This window comes from Bison bison, unplaced genomic scaffold (genome assembly GCF_000754665.1).
Source record: "Bison bison bison isolate TAMUID 2011002044 unplaced genomic scaffold, Bison_UMD1.0 scf7180017864277, whole genome shotgun sequence".
In the NCBI taxonomy this organism is placed as follows: Eukaryota; Metazoa; Chordata; class Mammalia; order Artiodactyla; family Bovidae; genus Bison; species Bison bison.
In genome coordinates this window covers 888,146-895,915 of record NW_011494849.1, presented here as the reverse complement: position 1 = coordinate 895,915, position 7,770 = coordinate 888,146, and positions in this window count along the sequence as shown.

The following is a 7,770-nucleotide window of genomic DNA, read 5'->3' as shown; positions in this document are numbered from 1 at the left end:
ATAGTGAAAAAGTACTGTAGAAATAACAATAATATAAAATAAATTTATTTAATATTAAAAATATTAATAAAAGAATTTGGAAAAAATGGTAAATAACAATAAAAATTAAAGTAACTATAAAAAATAGAACAAAACAAAATTATATATATATATAGTATTTTTTCTTTTTTGTTTTGTTCTATTTTTTTTTAAGCTCGTCTTTTTTTTTAAATTTTATTTTATTTTTAAACTTTACAATATTGTATTGGTTCTGCCATATTTTGAAATGAATCCACCACAGGCATACATGTGTTCCCCATCCTGAACCCTCCTCCCTCCTCCCTCCCCATACCATCCCTCTGGGTCGTCCCAGTGCACCAGCCCCAAGCATCCAGTATTGTGCATCGAACCTGGACTAGTGACTCGTTTCATATATGATATTATACATATTTCAATGCCATTCTCCCAAATCATCTCACCCTCTCCCTCTCCCACAGAGTCCAAAAGACTATTCTATACATCAGTGTCTCTTTTGCTGTCTCGTATACAGGGTTATTGTTACCATCTTTCTAAATTCCATATATATGCGTTAGTATACTATATTGGTGTTTTTTCTGGCTTTGTTTTTTATTGTTACTTTAATTTTTATTTTTATTTACCATTTCTTTTTCCAAATTATTTTATTAATATTTTAATATTAAATAAATTTATTTTGTCTTATTATTGTTATTTCTACAGTACTTTTTCATTATATTGCATTTTATTCCTTTTTTTTTTTTTCCTTTTTTAACAGTCAACTTTTCAGTGTGTGTTTTCATTTTATATTGAAAAGCAGAGACATTACTTTGCCAACAAAGGTCCATCTAGTCAAGGCTATGGTTTTTCCAGTGTTCATGTATGGATATGAGAGTTGGACTGTGAAGAAAGCTGAACACCAAATAATTGATGCCTTTGAACTGTGGTGTTGGAGAAGACTCTTGAGAGTCCCTTGGACTGCAAGGAGATCTAACCAGTCCATTCTGAAGGTCAGCCCTGGGATTTCTTTGGAAGGAATGATGCTAAAGCTGAAACTGCAGTACTTTGGCCACCTCATGCAAAGAGTTGACTCATTGGAAAAGACTCTGATGCTGGGAGGGATTAGGGGCAGGAGGAGAAGGGGACGAAAGAGGATGAGATGGCTGGATGACATCACTGACTCAATGGACGTGAGTCTGAGTGAACTCTGGGAGTTGGTGATGGACAGGGAGGCCTGGCGTGCTGCAATTCATGGGATCTCAAAGAGTCAGACACGACTGAGCGACTGAACTGAACTGAACTGAAATACATATACATATATATATATATATATATACACACACCCAATTGAGTGCAGAGCTCCAAAACATCAAAAAGAGATAAGAAATTCTTCTTAAGTGAATAGTGTAGAGAAATAGGGGAAAACAATACAATGGGAAAGACTTGTGATCTCTTCAAGAAAATTAGAGATACTAAAGGAACATATCCTGCAAAGACGGGTACAATAAAGGACAGAAATGGTAAGAACCTGAGAGAAGTAGAAAAGATTGAGAAGAGGTGGCAAGAATATACAGAATAATTGTACAAAAACGTCTTAATGACCGTGATAAGCACAATGCCGTGGTCATTCACCTAGAGCCAGACATCCTGAAGTGCAAAGTCAAGTGGGCCTTAGGAAGCATGACTATGAATAAAGCTAGCGGAGTTGATACAATCCCAGCTGAGCTACTTCAAATCCTAAAAGATGAATTTAGAAAACTCAGCAGTGGAGACAGGACTGGAAAAATGTCTGTTTTTATTCCATTCCCAAGGAAGGGAAGAGACAAAGTGTGCTCAAACTACCAGACAATGATGCTCATTCCACATGCTAGCATGACTATCCTCAAAATTATTATTTAGAAGTACATGAACAAAGACCTTCCAGATGTACAAGCTAGATTCAGAAAAGGCAGAGGGAACAGAGATCAAATTGCCAACATCCATTGGATTACAGAAAAAACAAAAGAGTTCCAGAAAAACATCTTCTTCTGGTTCACTGACCACACTAAAATCTTTGAGTATGTGGATCACAACAACCTGCGGAAAAGTCTTAAAGAGTTGGGAGTACCAGACCACCTTACCTGCCTCCTGGGAAACCAGTATTCAGGTCAAGAAGCAACAGTTAGAACCACACATTGGAAAATGAATTGGTTCAAAATTGGGAAAGGTGTACATCAAGGTTGTATATTGTCACCCTGCTTATTTAACTTACATGCAGAGTACATCATGAAAAATGCCAGGCTGGATGAATCACAAGCTAGAATCAAGATTTCCAGGAGAAATCAGATATACAGGTAATACCACCCTAATGGGAAAAAGTGAAGAGGAACTAAAGAGCCTCTTGATAGAGGTGAAAGAGGAGAGTGAAAAAGTTTCCTTAAAACTCAGCATTCAATACAGGAAGATCATGGCATCCAGTGCTGTCACTTCATGGAAAATAGATGTGGAAAAAATGATAACAAGAATCTGCCTGCAGTGTGAGAGACCTGGATTCAATCTCTGGGTTGGGAAGATCCCCTGGAGAAGGGAACGGCTATCCATTCCAGTATTCTGGCCTGGAGAATTCCATGGACTGTGTAGTCCATGGGGTCACAGAGAGTCAGACACGACTGAGTGACTTTCACTTTCAACAAACTTTATTTTCTTGGGCTTTAAAATTACTGCAAGTGGTGACAGCTGCCATGAAATTAAAAGACACTTGCTCCTTGGAGGAAAAGCTATGACAAACCTGTTTTTGTTCACTTGTTCAGACATGTCTGACTGTTTGAAACCCCATGGACTTCAGCATGCTAGGCTTCCATGTCTTTCACCATCTTCTGGAGTTTGCTCAAACTCATGTCCATTGAATCAGTGATGCCATCCAACCATCTCATCCTCTGTCTTCCCCTTCTCTTGCCTTCAATCTTTCTTAATGAGAGAGTTAACTTAGGCAGGTTGATAAGGAGTCCAAGCCTAAGGCCCCTTTAAGTAAACATTCTTTCACATTTTTTTGCCTTAGACAATAGGCTTCATAGGCAGCAGTATCTCTTGTTCAATGACATAAGGACATGCTGGTTTTGTTTTGCTGTGTTTTGTTTTGAGCTTTGGATGTATGGTATGGGAGAAGTATTGGTGCGTCAGCATCAGTCCTTCCAATGAGTATCCAGGGTTAATTTGCTTTAGAATTGATTGATTTGATCTCCTTGCTGTCCAAGGGTCTCCTAAGAGTCTTCTCGAGCACCAGTTTGAAAGTATCAATTCGGTGTTTAGTCTTCTTTATGGTCCAACTCTTACATTCATACATGACTACTGGAAAAACCATAGCCTTGACTAGACAGACCTTTGTTGGTGAAATAATGTCTCTGCTTTTTAATATCTTGTCTAAGTTGGTCATAACTTTGCTTCCAGGGAGTAAACATCTTTTAATTTCATGGCCGCAGTCACCACCTGCAGTGATTTTTGAAGCCCAGGAAAATAAAGTCTACCACTGTTTCCCCATATATTTCCCATGAAGTGATGGGACCAGATGCCATGATCTTAGTTTTCTGCATCTTGAGCTTTAAGCCAACATTTTAACTCCTTTTTCACTTTCATCAAGAGGCTCTTTAGTTCTTTGCTATCTGCCATAAGGGTGGTGTCATCTGCATATCTGAATTTATTGATATTTCTCCTAGCAATCTTGATTCCAGCTTGTGCTTCATCCAGCCCAAGGTTTCTCATGATGTACTTTGCATATAAGTTAAATAAGCAGGGTGACAATATACAGCCTTGACGTACCCCTTTCCCTATTTGGAACCAGTCTGCTGCCCCATGTCCAGTTCTAACTGTTGCTTCCTGGTCTGCATACATATTTCTCAAGAGGCAGATCAGCTGGTCTGGTGTCCCCATCTCTTAAAGAAATTTCAAGTTTGTGGTGATCCACACAGTCAAAGGCTTTAGCATAGTCAATAAAGCAGAAATAGATGTTTTCCTGGAATTCTCTTGCTTTTTTGATGATCCAGTGGATGTTGGCAATTTGATCTCTGGTTCTTCTGGCTTTCCTAAAACCAGCTTGAACATAGGTTCATGTATTTTTGAAGCCTGGCTTGGAGACTGTTGAGGGTTACTTTACTAGCATGTGAGATGAGTGCAATCGTGCAGCAGATTGAGCATTATTTGGCATTGCCTTTCTTTGGGATTGGAATGAAAACTAACCTTTTCCAGTCCTGTGGACACTGCTGAGTTTTCCAAATTTGCTGTTGTATTGAGTGTAGCACTTTCACAGCATCATCTTTTAGGATTTGGGATAGCTCAACTGGAATTCCACCACCTCCACTAGCTTTGTTCATAGTGATTCTTCCTATTTCTGGGTTTGTTATAGCGTTTTTCCAAGGAGCAAACTTTTTTTTTTTAATTTTATGACTACAGTCACTGTCTGCAGTGATTTTGGAGCCAAGAAAATAAAGTATGTCCCTTGATAAATGTATACAGCATATTAAAAAGCAGAGATTAACTTTGCTGACAGAGGTCCATATAGTGAAATCTATGGTTTTTCCATTCAGCAGATATGGAAATGAGAGTTGGACCATAAAGAAGTCTGGGCGCAAAAGAACTGATACTTTTGATTTGTGGTGCTTGAGAGGATTCTTGAGTGTCCCTTGGACTCCAAGGAGATCAATCCAGTAAATTCTAAAGGAAATCAACCCTGAATGTTCATTGGAAGCACTGATGCTGAGGCTGAAGCTCCAATTCTTTGGCCACTTGATGGAAAGAGCTGACTTATTGGAAAAGGCCCTAATGTTGGGATAGATTGAGGGCAAGAGGAGAAGGGGATGACAGAGGATGAGATGGTTGGATCACACCACTGGTTCAATGGGCATGAGTTTGAGCAAACTCCGAGAGATAGTGAAGGACAAGGAAGCCAGGCATGCTGCATTCTGAGGGATGGTAAAGAGTGAACATGACTTAGCAACTGAGCAGTGAACACAGAGATAGAGAGAGAAAACAGTAGTATATATAATATTTGCCTGTGGCATCAGTTATCAGTTTTTTCAGCACACAGTGAATTCTAGTCCATCCACTTTGTCCAGATGAGTTCCAATATTTCTAGGAAGATCTCTGGGCCTGCTGTAGGCACTGTGGGCTTAACTCAGACACAGTTTTGGCCTTACTTCATCTTGTACTTTTTTCCAGAGTTCACAATTGCCCCCAAAGTCCACAACTTTAAGCCATTTGTGATGATTTTAACCCTTCTCTTGCTGTGAAAGTGTAAGTTGCTCAGTCATGCCTGACTCTTTGTGACCACATGGCTATACAGTCCATGGAATTATCCAGGCAAGAATACTGGAGTGGATAGCCTTTCCCCTCTCCAGGGGATCTTCCCAATGCAGGAATCAAATCCAGGTCTCCTGCATTGCAGGTGGATGCTTTACCAGCTGAGCCACAAGGGAAGTCCAAGAATACTGGAGTGGGTAGCCTATCCCTTCTCCAGTGCATCTTACTGACCCAGGAGTTGAACTGGGATCTCTTGCATTGCAGGTAGATTCTTTACCAATTGTGCTATCAGGGAAGCCTCCTGATGATGTAATAACAAATTCTTTTCCTTTTCTTTTTGTCACACAACCTCTGGTGCTCAGCTTTGGTGTTGTCTTTGCCTCTGTGTGTAAGCTGCCCTCTGGTATCTGTGCCTTGGTCGCATAAGAGGGAATAAACGTAGAAGCTGTGTAGAACTAAATTTTTCAATCAGGCTAGGAAAAAGGAGGGACAGAGAAGACATAATTGTGATGGGTGGGATGTGCCTGCACTGGCAGAGGCCTGTGAGAACCTGCTATAGCCTTAGGCAATTCCTGTGCTCTCCCAGGGAAACTGGCCCCTAGTTGTGTGTCTCTAGGCAGTGTCAGGCTGCACAGGCTCCTGGAAAGCTGCGGTCAGTGACCTGCACCTGCTCACAGCTTGGCAATACCTACAGTGGTATTCATGTACACCTATGGGATTATAGCCTGCAGCCTCATCTCACCTTCTACCTCTGATACTTACAGCAGATTTGGCAGTGGCTAGCCAGCCTGTCCATCTCCAAGTTACAGTCTACAGGCTTGTCTCATCCCTTATCTCTGGCACTTCTGAAGGTGGTGTCCTCTGGTCTGTGAGTGTGCAGTTAGAGAGTCCCCATGACAATAACTTCTTGCCTTTCTGACAGTCCCAGGCTTTTTTTTCTGGACTCCCTCAGCTGCCTTGTACTAACCTCTTCAGAATATCTTCCCAGTAGTCAGTTCCTGTATTCTGACACTTGAAACTTGAGCCTCAGCCCCCAGCCCCATTCCCCAAGGCAGGTGTGCAGACAAGCATCTCAGGTTGAGAAATGCTGATTGGCACCAATCTTTGTTCTGAATTTTCTCTGCTTTGCCTTCCATGCCCCTATTGTTGTGCTTCCCTCTGAGGTTTCAAAGTTTCTCTTTCTTCCCACCCATAAAGGTGTTTCTGATTGGTGGAAGATTTTTCCTCCTTCAAGCTCCCTCCTCAAGGTGCTGCAGGTCCCATCTCAATTCCTTTGTCTCCTTTTTTCCTTATTTATTTTGTCCTACCCCATTACATGAAGACTGCTGCTGCTGCTGCTGCTAAGTCGCTTCAGTCGTGTCTGACTCTGTGCGACCCATAGACGGAAGCCCACCAGATTCCCCTGTGCCTGGGACTCTCCAGGCAAGAACACTGGAGTGGGTTGCCATTTCCTTCTCCAATGCATGAAAGTGAAAAGTGAAAGGGAAGTCGTTCAGTCTTGTCCAACTCTTTGCAACCCCATAAACTGCAGCCTACCAGGCTCCTCCGTCCATGGAATTTTCCAGGCAAGAGTACTGGAGTGGGGTGCCATTGCCTTCCCAACATGAAGACTGGCTTGCCTTTATCAAAGTTTGAGGTCTTCTGCCAGTATTCAGTAGGTGTTCTGTACAAGTTGTTCCACATGAAGATGTACTTTTGATGTATTTTTGGGGAGGAAGGTGATCTTGATGACTTAATTCTCCACCATCTTCTCTTCTGTGTTTTCTCCCTTTTTTAAAAAAGAAAAAAAAATTAATTTGTCTGTTTGTTTTCTTTGCTTTGCTTTATTTTTCAATTGGTACTCTGCTCTGCTTTTGTGTTTTTTGTTAGTTTTGTTATTAATTGTTGGATTTGGCTTTTGGGTTCTTTTGTCTGGTTGTTTTCATTTTTTTCTTTCTTTGGTTATTTTGTTTCTTTTGTGTGAATGTGTATGTTATATTGTGTTTTTTTTTTTTTTTTAATTTGCTTTTACCATTTCTCTGAGGTTTTGCCTTTATTATTCTTTTCTTTATCCCCTTTATTTCCATAACAAGCAGCTTTCAGGATCTTGGTTTCCAAATTGGAAGTTGGGCCAGAGCCTCTAGAGTGAGCACCAAGTCCAAGACACTGGACCATGATAAAATTCCTGGCCCTAGGGAATATTAATTGGCTAGAGGTATCACAGAGCCCTCCATTTGAATCCCAGATCTGATCCCATCCAACTGCCTACACTGCAGCACTGCCAAACAATAAGAAAGACAGAAACACAAACCCAACCATCAGCAGATGGGCTGCTCAATGTTATACTAAGTTCACATGAACCCCAAAACATATTACCTGAAATAGACCTGTGCATTAGAAGTAAAAGAGTCAAATGTACCCACCAGAATGCAGCTTTCCTGCCTACCACAAAGACTACATGAACCATTGGACCAAACTCAACCACTGGGGGCAGAGAACAGAAACAAAAGGACCTATGACCCTGAA